The 19,656-nt window shown below is 39.3% G+C and overlaps 1 pseudogene across 1 annotated transcript; it reads right to left on the bottom strand.

The window, feature by feature from the left end:
• Positions 1–8,199: 8,199 nt before the first annotated feature.
• On the bottom strand, positions 8,200–15,106 carry LOC147825296 (palmitoyltransferase ZDHHC6 pseudogene; annotated as a pseudogene). The gene has a single exon (XR_015440892.1). The product of XR_015440892.1 is annotated as a palmitoyltransferase ZDHHC6 pseudogene (transcript).
• Between the last annotated feature and the right edge of the window lie 4,550 nt (positions 15,107–19,656).

Below are 19,656 nucleotides of genomic sequence, written 5' to 3'. Positions count from 1 at the left end.
GCACTGGTGCCAATTCCTTTAGACTTCTGGGTTTTCCCCTTGGGGCACAACCCATCTCCTTGGACAGGGGTCTAGAGTTGTGGTGCCAATAATGGGTGGATGCATGTAGCTAATTATGGAATCATCCAGTGTCACAGTATACCTGTTTTAAGGAGGGGTAGTAAAAAGTGAGTTATCTACCAGTGGTGAAAGGGAAATTGTTTCTCTCCCCCAACCCCAGAGACCTCAATAAAAGTCTGTTAAATTTTTCTTGCCCTCTTTCTTCAGCTTGAAATAGTTCCCTGCATAGGCGCCCTTTGGGCTCCAACAGAGGAGAGGAATTTAACAAATGGTCATCAGTTATGACCCACTATCTAGGGATTCTGAGTTCCAGTAAGTTTTGTCTCCAATCATTTCCAGTAGGGAAAATGGGGCTTGTTCACCTGCAGAGCACTGATACAAGTCTAAGGGATGAAGAACCCAGAAGGTGGCTGTTTAAGGGGTGAGAATAGGATGAGTCCCTGAGGGAAGAGACCAAAAAAACTGGGTAGGCCATTTGAGCCATTTAAACAGTATGATGTTATTACTGGCCTAGGAGAAGCAAGATCTGGACCCTGCTGCCACCAGTAGCCTGGAAAGGACCTACCTTTAAAACTTGAGCTTTTATAATTACCCTCACCCCGAACCTATCTCCACCCTCTGCCCCCAACTCCCTTGTACTCCCACTAACCAACATCACAAAAATTATAAAAGATATGAGTTTCTGGACAGATAAAAGTCTGCAGAGAAAGAACAAGGGGGAGTTTTAAGGGAGGGCAAAAAGATCATGGCCTTTGGTTTTTGAAATTGAGGGGTAAGGAGAATGGAAAGAGGACTGAAAGAGCAGTTTAGAGGATCTTGCTCAGTTGAGAGATGTTTAGAACCTGAAGGTGTATGCTTTTGGAGATAGCTTCCTCTGGTGTGACCCAGAGAGCAGTCCTCTCCACTGTGTCTCAGGATTAGATTTCCCACACCAAGTGTGTGTGAGAAACTTTGCTTGAATACTGGGTGGGGCTCCATCCTTATTTATGTCTCCCTGGAGGACTAAATTTTCACAATACCATTTAACCCACAGACAGGATGTGGTGCTGACCTAAAAGAATACCAAATGAGGGCCACACACATCCTGGAGAGTGCCTCTGACACCTCTTTCCAATTCTAGTTAGAGAGAGCAAATGCCTCTTGATTTTCAGCACTTTTCATGTTTACGCATTCATTTTTCTGAGAGCACAGAAGATTCTAGCTGCTGAAAAGGAATCCCTAAGATGCAGAGGTTCATGGAAAGAGAAGAGGAAAATTGGAACATAACATAAACCTGCATGATGCGTGGAAATTGTTTTGTAGCAGCAAAGCCTAGAAATTCTCTGTCCCACAACTGGGTTATCCTGTCATGGGAGTCCTCAAGCAGCAGAAGCCCTAGTGGCTCTTAACTCTCTGAGGATGCAAAAACAGAAAACAGAAAAAAATAAAAATTTCCCAAAGGGTCTTACCTTCTGGCTGGGCTTGCCAAGATGTCATGGTGAGTTATGGGGGCTGGGGATGTGTTCCCAGGTTTTTGTATGTGGGGAATGAAGAATTGGACGTAACACATTGGCAAGGAAACATTGGCAAAGTTTACTAGAGTGATAGTGCACTAGGAGTGAGTGGGCTCATGCTGGCAAAAGGAAAATGCCATGAGCCAAGTTTTTTATTTACCAGGCTAATAACTTGATACAGAAAGGCCTCAGAGGTTTTTTTTATAACTTACTTCTTTCCAGTCCTAACTCAATTTTTTTTCCATACTGGGGTTTAAACCCAAGGCCTTTGGATGCTGTATCCCCAGGTCTTTATTTTATTTTTTATTTTGAGACAGGGTCGTACTAAGTCACCAAGCTGCCCCATCTGGGCTTAAATTTACAATCCTCCTGCCTCAGTCTCCTAGAATGCTGGGATTACAAGTGTTCATCAAGATTCCCAGCTTCTAATTCAATTCTGTCTATTGCTTATCAAATAACTGCCATCATTGAGAGAGTGAAACACATGGGACGTGATATATATGCAAAAGCTAAGATTTGGCAGCTTAAAGTATTGATTTATTTATGATGACCTTTTAAAATCAACTTCTCAGTTTATTTTTGATTAACGTATATTTACTGTACATATTAAATAGATTCAGTGTGATACTCCAATATATATTCAGCATGCACTGATCAAATCCATCCTCCCCTTATCCACCCTCCCACCCTTCCCAAACTCAGTAATCACCATTCTACATTCAGATCAACTTTTTTTTTTTTTTTTGGTACCATGGGTTGAACTCGGAACCTTGCGCTTGCAAGGCAGGCAGTGGAACCACTGAGCTAAATCCCCAGCCATTTTTTTTTTTTTTTTTACTTTACATAAGAGAGAGAATGTCCAGCACTTGTCTTTCTGGCTTATTTCACTTAAAATAATATACTCCAGCGCCAGTCTTTTTACTGCATATGACAGAATTGTATTCTCTATGTCTGAATAATATTCAACTGTTAGTGGCCAGGGATGTAGCTCGTAGTGCCTCACCTGCCTGGTAAGCACAAGATCCTGAGTACGACCCCCAGCACCCCTCCAAAATTTAACTGTGTATTATACCATATTTTCTTTTATCAATTCATCCATCAATGGGCTATACTGCCAGTTGCTAATGAAATGAAATTGAAAGCAAGAAAGTCAGCTAGAAAGCCTTCATAGTAAACAAAGACTAAACTCAAATAGTAGCTGTTATGGCTTGTGTCTAGATGTCTCCCCAAAGCCTCATGCAGTCATAGGTGGGGCTTTCTGGAGGTGGCTGGATCTGGAGTGTGTGATGCTGGGATTAAGGGTGTGTGATTACTAAATTAGTCCACTGACTGGTTTGGTATAGTTCTGGGTAGGATTAAGGGTGGCCCACCCTGGGTGAGTGCTATCCATCCTTAGAATGCGAAGCCTAGATGGAATATAAGGGACAGCAAGAGGATTGCTACTTGTCATTTGTTGCTCACTTGTAGCTTGCTGCTTTCTACCTTCCACCTGCCATGAACTGTTTCTCCTCTGCAATGCCCCTCTGCTATGCTACCCTGCCTTGGAATCAGCCAACTATGAACTAAAACCTCTACAAACTGTGAGCAAAAGGTTTGTTCTTGTTAAGTATGGAGCTCACATCTCTTCAAATTACATGTAGTTTTCATGTTTCTTTATGCTTCTGGAGCAGTTTCCCAGTCATTCATTGTACGGGATGCTCTGAATAATGTCCCTGAATTTGAGTTTGTTTGATGTTTTCCTATAATTTGTAAATATTCTATGTTTTGTTTGAATCATGATTCACATTGTGATTGCTGTTAAGCCTCATAATCAATAAGTGCACCCATTATCTTTTTTTTTTCAATTTATTTCTTAAGGAAATAACCATACTTCTAACTGTATCAACATGGTGTGTTTTATGCATTCATGTGTTCTTTGTGTTTTCTCTAAATCATAGGACCTAGAGCAATATTTTGCAGGTATTAGTGTGCAGAAGAGTTACCAGCAGAGCCTTTAAAGCTCAAATTCACAGTAACATGCTTAAAGATTCTGATTTAGTAGATCTGGGCTCGGGGCTGAAACTATACTTTTTTGTTTATTTGTTTGAGTCAGGGTCTCTCTTTGTATATAGTTCAGGATGGCCTCAAACTCATGGTGATCCTCCTGCCTTACTGTCCCAAGTGCCAGGATTACAGATGTGTGGCACCATGTCTGGCAAAGTACACTTTTAACATGTTCCCAAATGATGCTGATGGTACTGACCCTCACTTCATACTTGCAGTAGCACTGATTTCAGTACTTGATCTAGCCTGAGGTGTTTTTTTTTTTAATTAGGTGGTGGTATGTTTTTATGTCAGGAGACATATAGTGCCTGATTCTATTTCTCTTTTTTTGGTACCAGGGATCAAACTCAGGATCTTGTGCTTCTGAGGCAGGCATGGCACCACTGAGCTAAATCCCCGGCCCTGATTCTATTTCATTTCGTTACCTTAGGAACTGCTGATACTTATCAACTAGACCTATTAATTCTTGAGGAGTTACAATGCTAAAGTTCTAAGACTGTTATTCATTCTTTTTTTAGCTCAATTACTTCTATATGAAGAAATATTTACTGATATTTGGCTGATCTGTGATATAGTTTGCAAAGAAAAGGTAGGATAAAAGCAAGAGTCTTATTTCTAATTTTCAAGGTAATGATGTAGCTCACTGACATATTTCAAGAGTGCCCTATTGCTGTTGTTGTTGTTATCTAGAGTTGTCTGTGTTTGGGTTCTCCCAAAAGCTGATCCTGAGACAAATGCAAAGCAGGGAGTATGGAAATAGAGAAGTTATGCAGGGATAGGAAGACAGCCAATAAGTCATGTATGAGTACGCTGATTGCCTCAGTGAGCTACTGGGGAGAAATTTCACTAGGAAGTGGTGCAAGGCATATATCTTATAATTATTTTTCCACCCAATCCCAACTCCTGAATATCAGTATTTAAAGGCTACCTTCGGGCTAGGGATTTAGCTCAGTGGTTCCGGTGCCTGTCTCAAAAGAGCAAAGTCCCGAGTTCAATCCCTGGTACCAAAACTAAATAAATAAAGGCTACCTTCAGTGGGGTTACTTCCTTGAAACATCTGCCCTGCCACATATACGAGCTATAGTTTTCAACAGTTTTTGGAAGAAAAAACACTTGGACATAGACACAAATACTGGCACATGGATCCAGTTGGTATATGGTGAAAGGTCACAGAGATATGGGTAGGGTACTGACAGTCAGCTTCAGTCCACTCTTTACTTTGCTGAGATCACTTGTGACCTCCTTTACATTCACCCCTTCAGCCAGGCATGGTGGTGCACACCAGTAATCTCAGCACTTGGGAGGCTGAGGCAGGAGGATTACCTCGTTTGAGGACAGCCTGTCCTACATAGTGAGTTCAAGACCAGCCAGAACTACATAGGGAGACCCTGTCACAAATTAATTTCTTTTTTTAAAATTTTATTTTATTGGTAAAATTCAGGTATACAATATAATGATATTCATCATTGGAAATCTGCACCTTTACATAATCTCTCCTGGTTCTTATTTTTCTCCCTTCCCCTGCCCTCCCTTCAACCCCTCCATCCCTTTCTATTTACAAAGACTTTGTTTTCTTTTTTCATTTTCTCATATTAATTCCACTCTCTTCTTTCCTTTCCCCACCCCTCCTACTTCCCCTTCCTCTTTGCCCCTTTTCTTCCTATTTCACATTACCTATTATAACTTTTAGTCCTTATTTACATTTTCAGTTTCTCACACTAGAGAAACTATCGGTATTTACGCATGTGTGTCCTGTTTATTTCACTTAAGAGTATCGCCTCAATGTGCATCCATTTAGCTATAAATGTCTCTAATTTCAAATTTTTATGGCTTAGTAGTACTGCATTTTATAAAAAAAAAAAAAACACAACACATTTTCTTTATCCAGTCTCCAGTTGATGGGCATTTGGGCTGTTTCCAAGTTTTAGGTATTACAAATTGTGCTGGTATGAACATGGGTACACATATATCACTGTGGTATGATTCTTTTAATTCTTTTTTTTGGTACCAGGGATTGAACTCTGGTCCTTGCGCTTGCAAGGCAAGCGATGGAATCACTGAGCTAAATCCCCGGCCCATTTTTTTTTTTTTTTTTTTTTGGTACCTGGGATTGAACTTGGGTCCTTGTGCTTGTGAGGCAGGCGGTCAAACCACTGAGCTAAATCCCCAGCCTGATTCTTTTAATTCTTTGGGGAAGATACCCAGCAGTGGAATAGCGGGGTCAAATGGGACTCCCAGTCCTAGTTCTTTGAGGTATCTCCATGCTGATTTCCACAGTGCTTGCACCAGTCTGCACTCCCACCAGCAGTGGAGCAGTGTTCCTCTTTCCCCACAGCCCTGCCAGCATTTGTTGTTGGTTGATTTCATGATAGCAGCCATTCTTACTGGGGTGAGGTGGAATCTCAGCATTGTTTTCATTTGCATCTCTCGAATGACCAGTGATGTTGAACATTTTTTCAAGTATTTATTTGCTATTTCTAGTTCTTTGAGAAATGTCTGTTCATTTCAGATGCCCATTTTTGGATTGGGTCTTTAAATTTGGGAGGTATGATCTTTTTAAGTTCTTTACAGATTCTAGATAATAGATCTTTGTTTGAGGAAAAGCAGGTGAAGATTTTTTCCCATATTGTGGGTTGTCTCTTCACACTGCTGGTGGTTTCTCTTGCTGTGCAGAAGCTTTTTAGTAAGAAGAGATCCCACTTGTTGATTGTTTGTGCTAGTTCACAGGAAACTAAGGTTTTGTTCATAAAATCTTTTCCTACAGCAGTATCTTCAAGAGTTCTACCTAACCTCTGTTCCAGCCGGTTCAACGTTTCTATTTTAATATTTAGATCTTTAATCCATTTAAATTTTAGTTTAGTGCATGGCGAGAGGTCTAGTTTTAATCTTTGGCAAGTTGAAACCCAATTTTTCCAGCACCATTTATTGAAGAGGCTATGTTTCCTCCAGTGAGGGTGTTTGGTTCCTTTATTGAAGATGAGATGGGTGAGTGTGTCTGGGGTTGTTTCTGCATCTTCTAATCTGTTCCACTGGTCCTCAGGTCTGTTTCTTTGCCAGTACTATGCTGTTTTTATCACAGTAGCTTTGTAGTAGAGTTGCAGGTTGGAGATTGTGATACCCCCTGCCATGTCTCTGTTACCTAGAATTGCTTTTGCTATTCTGGGTCTCTTCTTGTTCCAAATGAATTTTTGGATTGTTTTCTCAAGGTCCGTGAGGTATGCTGCTGGGATTTCAATTGAAATTGCATTAAATCTATATAGCAGTTTTGGAAGTATGGCCATTTTCACTATATTGATCCTTCCTACCCAGGAGCAGGGGATGTCTTTCCATTTTCTGATATCATCTTCAATCTCTCTTTTCAGAGTGCTATACTTTTCAGAGAAGAGGTCTTTGATTTCTTTCATTAGGTTGATTCCTAGGTATTTCAGTTTCTTGGATGCTACTGTGAAAAGAATTGTTTGTCCTATTTCTCTCTCAGTGAGTCTGTCATTCGTGTAGAGGAAAGCTATTGATTTTTGTGTGTTGACCTTGTATCCAGCTACTCTACTGAATTTGGTTATTAAGTTTAGAAGACTTTTGGTGGCATTCCTGGGGTCTTCTGTATAGAGTATCATGTCATCTGCAAATAATGACAATTTGACTTCTTCATTTCCTATCTTTATTCCATTTCTTTCTTTCTCTTGTCTAATTGCCATGGCTAATGTTTCCAAAACTATATTGAACAGGAGTGGTGATAGTGGACATCCTTGTCTTGTTCCTGATTTTAGTGTGAAGGATTTCAGTTTTTGACCATTTAGTATGATACTGGCTGTTGACTTTTCATAGATGGCTTCTATCAGATTGAGACAGAGACCATCTCTTCCAATTTTTTGTAGGGTATTTATCATAAATGCATGTTGGATTTTGTCAAATGCTTCTTCTGTGTCTATGGAGATAATTATATGGCTTTTGTCCTTGGCTCTATTGATATAGTGTATTACATTGATTAATTTGCGTATGTTGAACCATCCCTGCATCCCTGGGATGAATCCCACTTGATCAGGGTGTATGATCTTCTTGATGATCTTCTGCATTCTATTTGCCAGTATCTTATTAAGGATTTTTGCATCTATGTTCATTAGTGAGATTGGCCTATAGTTCTCCTTTTCGGTTGGGTCTTTCTCTGCTTTGGGGATCAAGGTGATGCTTGCTTCCAGGAATGAATTAGGGAGTACTGTTTCCCTTTCAATTAATTAATTTCTTAAATTAATTTCTTAATTAATTCATTCACTACTTCACTGGAAATATCACAATTTTAAAATGTGTGAGGTCCAAAAGAATCAACAATATAATTCCTAGAACTCATAAGCAATTATGGTGAGATTGAAGGATACAAGATTAACATATAATTAATCATTTTTCCATATACCAGCAATAAATGAGTAGAATATGAAATTAAAAACTCAATACCATTTATATTATTAACCTGAAAAAAACTAAAAATGGTATAAATCTAGCAAAATATTTACAAATTCTATATGAGGAAAACCACAAAACTGGGATAAAAATAAATTTAAGACTACATGGAAAAATATTTCATATTCATGGATGGGAAAACCCAATATTGTCAAAATGTCAGTTATTCTGAACCTGATCTATAGATCCAATGCAATCTCAATTAAAATCCCAAGAACTTGTTCTGTGTATATCAAGAAACTAACCCTAAAAGATACATGGAGAGGAAAGGACGCTGAATAGCCTGCAGAACATTGAAATAGAACAAATCCAGAGAACTGACATTTGCCTAACTTCAAGTTGAACCATAAAACTAAGTAATCAATACAAGATTGTACTGACAAGAGAATAGACAAGTGGAATAATGGAACAGCATAAAGAACCTAGAAAAAGAACTGCACAAATGCAGTTAGTTGCTCTTTGGCAAAGAAGGAAAGACAATAAAATAGAGAAATAGAGGAAAAAATAAACTTTCCAACAATGTTGCTGGAACAACTGCACATGCAACATGCAAAAAAAATGATTGTAGATACAGTACTCATATCCCTCACAAAAATTGACTCGAAATGGATCATAGGACCAAATGTGAAATGCAAACCTTTAAGACTTCTAGAACATAGGAAAAAAAATCTAGATGTCCTTGGGTTAGATGCAGCATAAAAGACACAATCTATGAAATAAATGCTTGATAATGTCTTAGTTTATGCTGCCTTAACAAAATACTACAGACTGTGTAATTTATAAACAACAGCAATTTGTTTCCCACAGTTCTGGAAGCCCAATATCAAGGTGCTAGCATGTGGTGTCTGGTGAGGGCCTTTTCATTATATATTCTCCTGAGTAAGAGGTGAATGGTGTATCTTCACATTGTAAAAAGCAGATACCTGCCCCCTGCCAAATACCTAAGCTAGCACTCCTTGGTGGTTATCCAAATGAGTCGAATATTTATGTTCACATAAAACCTTGCATATAGCAGTATTATGGCTTAGATCTGAAACATGCCTCCCAAAATCTCATGTCTTTGGAAGTGGGACTTCTGGGTGACTGAATGGGGCCTCTGAATGGGCCATTAGGGGGTGGGGCTTGGTTAGAGGTAAGGCACTGGGCGTGTGATCTGGAAGGGTGAGTTTCTGTTCCTGGCCCCATCCTCTCTCTCTGGCTCATTCCCTGATCTCTGCTTCCTGGCTGCCATGGGTTGAGCAACTTTCCTCTACCATGCCTTTCTGCCATGCTATTTCTGCCTAGGAGCCAGTTAAACATGGACTGAACCCTCTGAATCCATGAGCCCAAATAAATCCTCCTTTAAGGTGTATGAGGTATGATTGAAAAAATATGATAAATGTTAAATATTTTAAAAATGTATTACAGTAAAAAACCACATTTTCATTATACCCCTTGCTCCAAACACACTTATTTCATTGTTTGTGCTACTTTTTGAAGTAACTCTGGAAGTTCTTTTTTATTTGTTTTTTGAGATAGGATCTCACTACGTAGTTCAGGCTGGGCTGGAACTTGCAGTGATCCTCCTGCCTCAGGCTCCCCAGTGCTAGGATTACAGGTGTGCAACACACCTACCTTGGAAATTCTTTTTTTGATTGTCACTATTGTGGCTACTGTGCTATCTTTGATAATTTCAGAACATTTGTCTTTTATAGTTATTTTGACTTTGGGGAAGAGCCAGAAGTCACATGATGCTAAATCTGGTGAAAAAAATGATGAGGACACACTGTAATGTTTTTAGGAACCTGCTTTTCTGGTGGATGGCACTCAGCTATAGCATTCACTGAGATTTTGATCAGTAAAGCCACCAAAAGAGGACTTTCAGAACTGCTTCAGAAAGTGGCAAGAACTATGGGGTGAGTTTGAAGCAAGAAGGGGTATTACAAGGAGAATTAATAGCAATGTGTCTCTACTGTAATACATTTTTGAACTTTAACATTTGCTGTAGTTTTCAATCACATCTCATATATGTCAGGCAATTTGTCCCACTGATGGGAAGGTGACTAATACAAGCAGCTTTTTTCATAAATGTTAACTTGGAAGCAACCTAGATGTCCTTTAGTAGGTGAAAGCATAAAAAAACTGTGATACATTCATACCAGGGGAAATTATTAGACATTAAAAATAAGTGAGTTATCAAACCACATGAACCTTGGGCCAGGAATTTAGCTCAGGGGCACTGTACCTGCCTTGCAACCACAAGGTCCTGAGTATGATCCCTGGAACCACAAACAAACAAACAAACAAACACCACATGGAACCTTAAATGCAGATTCCTAAGGGAAAGCACCCAATGTAAAAAAGATGAATATTATACGATTCCAGCTAGATGGTGATCTGGAAAAGGTAAAAGAAAGGAGACAACAAAAAAGATCTGTTATTTTGCAAGGGATTAATGGGAAGAAGGAAAAACTACAGCACAGAGGATTTTTAGGGCAGTGAAACTCTTATGCATGGTACTATGATGGTAGATACATGACATTATATATTTGTTCAATGGCAAGAATTAACCCTATTATAATCTATGGATATTGGGCCATAATGATGTAGTTTTACTTTGTGTTTCTCTAATGGCTAATGATGTTGAACATGTTTTCATATATTTATTTGCTGTATGTATATCCTCTTCAGTGAACTGACCATGTCTTTTGTTCTCATTCTAATTGGACTTTTGGTTTTTGGGTTTTTTGTTTTTGTTTTTGTTTTTACTAAGGGATTTTGAGAGTACTTTCTGTATTCTAGATATGAATCTTTTGTCTGAAATGTGATTTGCCAGTATTTCTCCCACTGTATAGCTTTTCTTTTTTTACAGAACATCCATTGATCTTTATTTGATTTGACAAAATCTGCATTATTAAAAGTACCAAAATGTAAGCTTATATTGAATCTGACAAGTTCTTACATTATCTAGAATATTTAAGAAGTATCAACTGAGAAGGAAACAAAAAGTATCACATGCAGATGCTCCTGGCAAAGGGGGAACTATATCTGCAGGTGAAGTCCATAGTGCGCAGTGCATGAAGAAAAACCTAGAGGAAATGCAATTAGCTATTTAGGTGAAATATTTTTCCTTTTGAGGGGAAGAAGAGGGATAAAAAGGGGCAGGAATTCAAGGGCATACACAGAATGGCTTCTCCATTCCGAAATGGTAATAAAAATATTTAAATCATGGCACTTGGACACCTTTGAGGAAAAGAACATCTTAACCAGAGTAGGCTTGTTGCATAATTCATTAGTAATATGTACAATTTTCAAGTAATGAAGCAGAATTAAAGAATAATTTCACTTGAACAGTGGCTATCTGTTTTTCTTCTCGCCCTCTGGCGTTGGATCTGTTTCAATATCACAGGGACATTTTTCCAGTTTCTAGGGAACCATCCTCTTATTCTTGACACACCTTCTATAAAGGAATCATCAAGAATTTTGTCTCCATATAACCAGTATTGTAACTCTCTTGTGGCTAAAATGAACTCCCCTTTTCATATCTGTATTTGAGGTTCTTCAGTGCAGGGGCTTGTGAAAAAGGTTTTGATCCCTCTATTCAAAGGACAGCAGGCACCATTGTAATCTTCTATTGCTTTATAGCAAACACTTCAGACTCTTTTATCTGCTTTTTGTTTCAACTGTTCTATTGTTAAGCTGTACTGGTGACAGCCTTCTCTTATTGACCACTCCAATCCATCACCTTCAGGAACCCCTGACCATGTAAATACTTGTTTGAAGTTCTTCCATCTACTTTCCATATCATAAGGAAAAACAAAGACTTCATCAAGTTGGTAATACTGAATTCGATCTTTAGCCTTCTCTTCAATCCAGGATTCAATAGAAGTTTTATTTCTGAGAATTATTTTCATTTGGATAAAAAACAACATCCCAACAGCTATAGTTGTTCTTAAAGCTAATCCTAAGGCAAACAATGTGGCAGCAAATGCAGCTGATCCAAAGGGAACAATTGGAAGAGGATCTCTCCGGGCTGCGCTCATATCAATCTTCACTGTGTTCCACCCAAAGGAGAGCTGATTATGAAGCTGTGTGTACATAGTCATAACAAAAATGAAAGCAGCATGGATACAACCCAGTGGTGCTAAAAGGAGAAACAGTGTGAACGAAGCATGAGTTTGGTAACCACAACAGTTGTTGATCTAAGGACAACATCTGGTCCATCTTCATCACACATCTGTTACACTTTCTGCAGTGATGGGAATGCGGTGTCTTGTATGCTTGGCAGACTTTACAATACTGGAGATACATGCTATCCTGAGAATTTTCCAGTTTCCACCCCAGAGGGACAAGGCCAGGACCAACAAACATGGCATTGAAGTAATTATAAAGAATCATAACAGTCCAGTTTATCAACATGATGAAGTTCACGCTTCCTCCAGTTATATGTAAAGGCCAGTACCACAGCACAGAGTCAATCATGGCCATCATAGAACATATTGCTATAACACCAAGGGCTATGATGGGACCCCAGTGACACAGTCACTTTAATTCTTGGAGATTTTCAAACTTGATAACTGAGCACAACGTATTCATTTTGGTGAAGAAGGCCTTCCTACTTCTGAAGAATTATAGATTTCCTTTTTCTGTGTACACATTTCCACGTGCCACAAGTCCACGTGTGTTCCTTGTCACGCCTTCAAGTTATGAGCTGTGAATGTAGATTATGCCATTTTCACTACTAAGCATTCAGAGCTCCTTATCGTGACCAGGAGAATCCAGAATCTTGGTTTGAAACGCAACCCGGAACAGATTTTCTCTTTCTTGGATAACTCCGGCATGGGCAAGTCAGTTCTAAGCAGGCAGAAAGCAAGTCCTGGTCGCTACAGGCAGAAGTGCAAGACCTGTCCCGACCCACCCGTCTCCGCCAGCACCCTTGCCGCTACTCCTAGCTTTTCTTTTTTATTATTGGTATATATTTGTAATATACGATAATTACATTCATCTTGGGGAATTGATACATATATGTATATATCACATCTTTATCATTTTTATTTCCTCTTCTCCACTGCCCCCCCTTCTCCTTTCCTAAATCCCCTTTCCATCTTCACAAAGTCTACTTCCATTTCCTACCATCTCTCTTTTTTCTCTTTAAATTTTTTACACTTTGGGTTTCTCATATAAGAGATACCATGGTAAAATTTTGGTGTCTAGTTTATTTCACTTAGTATTATGATCTCAAGATGTATCTATTTTCCTAAAAATGGCTCAAGTTTATCCTTCTTTATGGTTGAGTAGTACTCCATTGTGTATATATACCAGATTTTCTTTATCCATTCATCTGTCAACAAGCACATAGGCTGCTTCCATAATTTAGCTATTTTGAATTGTGCTCCTATAAATATGGGTATGCATGTAACACTGTAATATGATATCTTTAACTCTTTCAGGAAGATACCAAGAAGAACTATGGCTGAGTCAAATGAAATTTTAATTTTTAATTTTTTCAGGAATCTCCAAACTGGTTTCCACAGTGGTTATCCTAGTTTACATTCCTACCAACAGTGTAGAAGGGTTCCTTTTCCCCTACAATCTCGCTAGCATGTTGCTGAGTCCTTGATGACAGCCATTCTTACTGGGGTAATACGGAATATCAGCATAGTTTTAATTTGCATTTCTCAAATGCCCCAAAATGCCAAACATTTTTTCATAAACTTTTTGGTCATTTGTACTTCTTCTTTTGAGAAGTGTTTATTCATTTCAATTACCCCTTTTTGATACAGTCTTTTATTTTTGCATGTCTAAGCTTTTAATAAAGTTTAGATATGAGCCCTCTGTCCAAGGAGTAGCCAGGAAAAAATTTTGCCATCCTGTAGGTTGTCTCTTCACTCTGTTGATTGTTTCCTTTGGTGTGCAAAAACTTTTAAATGTGATATAATCCCATTTGTTGATTCTTTGTATTATTTCTTGTGCAACTGGGTTCTGTTCATGGCAGGCTAGAGGTAGCAGTCCTCACGAGATGTTCAGAAGATGCTCGCCAGCACCCAGAGGTACTCACAGATGGGGATGGAGGGGTTAAAAACCCCAATGTGGAAAGGCAACTTGAAGGAGAAGCTTGCCCGATGAATTCTAGTATCAGAGGTGTGGAGAAAAAGAAGTAGAGCCACTTCCCAATCCTGACAATGGTTATAGCCCAGGCCCCACAAACCTGGCATTTTCAAGCCCAGTATAGCACCAATGGTAGGCTGGATGTCCAGCATAGCAGTCACCTCTTAGTACGCACCTGCACTAACTCCCTAGGGGCAGAATGAACCCAGCCTTGCAGCTGGGGTAGAGTTTAACTTAACTGGCTTTGGGATCTGCTGTCACTAAAGAATCGCAGGCCAGAGAATCACTCTGAGGGGACTGACTGAGTTAGGATCCACAAGGCTCAGGGACAGAAAGAAACAGACATGGGCCTCGATAGGGGCCAAGAATCAGGCATTGAGCCCCTGTTTTAACCATGCCTCTTGTGAGGGCTAAAGTTTTAATTTTAGTGAAGTCTAATTATAAATTTCCTACGTGTGTGTGTGTGTGTGTGTGTGTGTGTGTGTGTGTGTATATGTTATGGTATGGTAATGGTACAGGCACCATGAGCATGCTACTATTGCTCTATATCCATGCCCCCCCCCTTTTTTTTTTGGTACCGGGTATCGAACTTGGGTCCTTCCGCTTGCAAAGCAGGCGGCAGAACCACTAAGCTAAATCTCCGGGCCTCCATGCCCTTTTTTAAGACAGGATCTCACTATGTTACCTAGGTGTGACTTGAACTTGGGAACCTCCTATCTCCCAAAATGCTGAGGTTACAGGTGTATACCACCATGCCTCACTGAAGTTTTCCTTCATGGATCACATTTGCAGTGTTAAGTCTAAACACTCATGCTTAGTCCTTTATTATTTTATGTTTTACATTTAAGTCTACAATCCATTTTGAGTTAGTTTTTTAAAATAAGGTATGAGATTAAGTTTGAAAGCTAATTTATTTTTTAAATTTCTTTTTGCCTAGAGATATCTAGTTGCTCTAGAACCATTAGTTTAAAAAGGCTATCTTTCTTCCACTGAATGTCTTGGTAACTTTATTAAAAAATCCATTGGTAGGCTGTGGATTTAGCTCAGTGGTTCTGGAGCCTGCCTCGCAAATGCAAGGTCCCAAGTTTGATCCCCGGTGCCCCCCCCCCACAAAAAAATCCATTGGTCATATTTGTGTGACCTTTTTGTGTGGTCTATTTCTGGATTCTCTATTTGTCCTTTGATCTATGTCTATTCCTCCATTCATACCACATTTCTATTACTTTTTTGATGGGAATATCCTATGGGTTTTTTCCACAAACATATTTAGATGGTGAATTATGTGGGTTTTTTTTTATTATTATCTGGTTTTATGTAGTAACTCCATTCTAATGTTCCAACCTCTCTTTTGATCTAATTCTTAGTACTCTGACAAAGCAGTTCTAGTATTTTCTTTCCTTTTTTCTTTCTTTCTTTTTTTTTTTTTCTAGTACTGAGGATCAAACTCAGGACCTTGCACTTGCCAGGCAGGTGAGGCCCACTGAGCTACATCCCCAGCCTAGTACTAGTATTTTTACCTCAATTATTATTGGCTACCATTGTGTCATTGCCATTCAGAACCATTCCTCTCCAGTAGGAGGAATGGCTCTAGCAGTGTCCTCTTAGCATATCATTTAGCCTTCTATTCTGCTTCCTTAGTCCAGTACCTCTAAGATTCACTTCCAAAAGTGTTTTCTCAGTCTCTGTTGGTATGTGAAAGCTGGATCCTCTAATTTTATGTGTGAATATTTTTTTCCCTTTGCAGGTTCAATATTTCTCCACTCAGATTACCAGAAACTGACTTCATTTATGGCATTGGCTCCTGAGGCTTTTGCCACACTGGGTGCACTAAGGCTCCAAGGAAGCAGAAACTGTGATAGACATAACCTATGAGATAGATGATAGAGTGGCTATGTTTCCTTATTGTCTGAAACAGTTTAAGTTCATAATTATTATTATTATTCTTATTGTTTCTGTAGTACTAGGGCTTGAACCCAGGGCCTTCACACTGAGCTACGTCCTCAGTCCTTTTTATATTTTCTATTTTGAAACAGGGTCTCTGTAAGTCACTAAGTTGCTCACGCTGGGCTCAAATTTGAGATCCTCCTGCCTCTGCTTCCTAGATTGCTAGGATTACAAGTGTATGCCACCACATCCAGTTTCTCAGTGAAGTTATCTCTTTTCATATTCAAAAAAGTCCTAGTTTTGATCTTAAATTATATGGACATCCTAGTAGTAGAGCAGAAGGAAAGGGAGCTAATTTTGTAGTGGGAAGGAAAGGAAGAAGCAAAATCTAAACAAGAAGAGAAAAGTAAGGTCATGTTGGTAGGAAAGCATTAGCATAAGGCCATATATCCCTGGTGATGTTATGCTTAGAGCTTCATTGTGGCCATTTCCTTGGGTCTGAGTCCCTGTTTGCTAACGTTCCTAGTATGATAATTTTGTGAGGTCATTATTCCTATTCTACACATCAATACTGGTAGTACCACTTCTCTTATTTGAAACAAAAATTCTTAGCCAATAAGAATTCACTAAAATAAATGTGCCTACTATAAAGGCTAAAATAAGCCATTATCTATCTGAAAGATATTGCCCATACAATTTGTAATGATCTGTTAGAAATTCCTTACTGAGACTTAAATGTCAGATTATTGTCCTGAAGTGAAAGTAAGTTGTGCATGTAAATTTAATAAATGTTATGTTGAGATAACCTCAAGAAGGAAACATTTCAGAGTTTTCCAAATTAGGCTTGTTACTTAATAAAGTAGAATGGCAAAGTCATGGACTATAAATAGTATAATCCTGTAAGAATATTTCATTCTGAAATTGATGATATCTAGCCACAGTACAGGAATATATTTCTACATTATCTTTGTTATATTGGTGAATTTCTTATAGTCTTTGTATCTTACTTTTATTCAACAAACTTACTATCTTTTCTGCAAAGTGTACACTATAGAAAGAACAGAAATTCCTTTATATATCTGTCTCCTTTTGAGAGTCATTATTACTAAGCAAAGAAAAGGCAATGAGAGAATTGAGGAGACAAAGATTTGTTTTGCTCAGGAGTATGCCCTCAGAGAAGAAGCTTTATCTTCTATGTGGGTGTCATGCCCCCTTCTAAGGCAATTGCCATGCTCAGATTCCCAGGCTGAACAAAACAACTCTAACTTTCCCCCCTTAAATTAAGTTGCCATGTTCTTGGCCATATAACCTTGTCATAATGTGCCCAGCTGACTGTGCCAGAGAGGTGAGCTCCTGACAGAAAGCAGCCCCCTAGTTGGCCTGGGATGATGATGACTAGACCAACCACAGTTTTTAGGACGTTATGTCGAAGAGAGAGATACCATGTACTGTATATGTTAGCAGTAGTGAAGGAAGAATAAGAAACATATGGAAAGGCAACAAAAGAGTTGCTGGAGATAGAAGGAAAGAATTACAAACAAAAACATATTTATCTTGTATTTTATATTTATCTACTTAGTTATCTTTATTGTACTCTAAATCTTCATATGGATTCGTGTAACTACTTCTGCTCTCCCCAATGGCTGCAGGACTGAATTTGTTGGGAAGAAAATGGAAGAAAATCAGATGAAAACAGAGATGGGCTTGCTTTAGAAGAGGAGGGAGGATAGGTAGAGATTTTGCAATGGAGAGAATGGAAGAGTATTTTTGTCATTTGGCTAATGCTTAACAAGATTTTCTTCTGTATCAGGAACTATAGTTCAGCACTGGCTATTCAGTCATAGACATGGAGACATGGTACACTGACATAGTTCCTTTCCTACGGACTAGTGGAGAGGGAAAATAAAAAGGTCTATCAGTGTGTATCGCGAGGAGATTTATAATTAGGTAGGTTTATAAGCTCTGAGACAGAAAGACCACAATGCTCTGTCCAAGAAGCTGGAAGCTGCAGAACAACAGATCAAGGATACAGCACCAGTCTGATTCTGAAGGCCTAGGACCTCCCTGGAGTTGCTGATATGAGTGTTGAAAGTCTGAAGAAACTGGAGCCTGCTATTCACAGACGCAATACCGAAATACCTGCAACTGGATGTGGTGGCACTCAGCTGTAATCCCACAACTCTGGAAGACTGAGGCAGGAAGATTTCAAGAATGAGCCCAGCCTGGGCAACTTAGTGAGATCCTGCCTTAAAAAAAAAAGGGGGGGGAGCAATCCACTGGACCCCCTCCCCCGCTCCTTTGGCATCATCTCTGTACAGCCAACTGGTTCCACACTACAAAGACGCAGAGGACACCAGACAACCAGACCACTGTACTGGAGCTAATCAAGTTCCTAGCATTTAAAGAATTCCTGCCCAGAGGTAGGGGCTTCTGAGCTGCCGTCCCACTGCTCCTGGTCCAGAGAAAGGGGTTTCCGGGTAGGCCAACTTTCCCGCCGCTCCTGGCCCAGAGGAAGGGGCTTTGGGGCCACCATCCCTACTGCCGCTCCCAGCCCCTGGCCCACCTCTCCTAGCTCAGAGGAGGTGAGCCGCACAGGCGCCAATAGCACGCCCCGCCCCCCGTCAAAATGAGAAAACACATAAATAAGTCTCAAAACCAGACTTCCAGATCACCTACAGCAAATCCAAAGGGAAATAAGATGGAACACTATGATACTCAACCACCTGGACCCACTGAACTGGAAACAAAAGGGGATCTGGAAAAAATGAAATCAGAAATAATTTCTCAGATAACAGGAGAAATTGTGCTCCTAGTGCAAGACATGATTAATAAATCTAGAGAGGAGTTGAGGAACATGATGGAATAACAAAAACAGGAAACAAATGGAATCCATAAAACAGATGCAAATAGATTTCCAGGACATGAAAAACTCCATTGAGAGTCTACACAGCAGAATGAGCCAATGTGAGGACAGAATTTCAGATATAGAAGATAAGATTACAATTAATGACTAGGAAAAAAAATTGTTTCAAAATTATAAGGGACCACGAGAAATCAATCCAGCATCTGCTAGATGATGCAAAGAACAATAACATAAGACTGATCGGAGTCAATAAAGAAACAAGAGAGAATGCAGATGACATAAAAAAACTCTTCGCAGAAGTAATGGCAGAAAACTTCCCAAGCAGGGGAAAAGAACTTGACATACAGATAAGTCAGGCATATAGGACTCCAAATAGCCTTGAACAAAAAAAATCTACACATAGGCACATAATTGTTAAGATTCCAGAAACTCAACAGAAGAACAAAGTTCTACAAGCAGTGAGAGAAAAGAAACAAATCACATACAAAGGAAAGCCCATCAGAATCACAGCAGACTTCTCAACACAAACCATCAAGGCAAGAAAAGCTTGGAGTGACGTATTCCAAGCCCTAAAAGAAAACAGCCTCCAACCCAGATTGATGTACCCTGCAAAACTATCTTTCAAAATGGATGGAGAAATAAGATACTGTCATGACAAAGAGCACCTTAGGAACTTCATGAATACCAAACCAGCACTCCAAAGAATTTTACACAATATCCTAGGAACAGACATTGAGGATCACAACCCCAGGAAGCAAAGCAGAATGAACC

The sequence above is a fragment of the Heterocephalus glaber genome, unplaced genomic scaffold, assembly GCF_053883595.1.
Source record: "Heterocephalus glaber isolate CG9 unplaced genomic scaffold, H.glaber_assembly_v1.0 deba00001504, whole genome shotgun sequence".
Taxonomy (NCBI): Eukaryota; Metazoa; Chordata; class Mammalia; order Rodentia; family Bathyergidae; genus Heterocephalus; species Heterocephalus glaber.
This window is presented reverse-complemented; position numbering and strand designations above follow the sequence as displayed.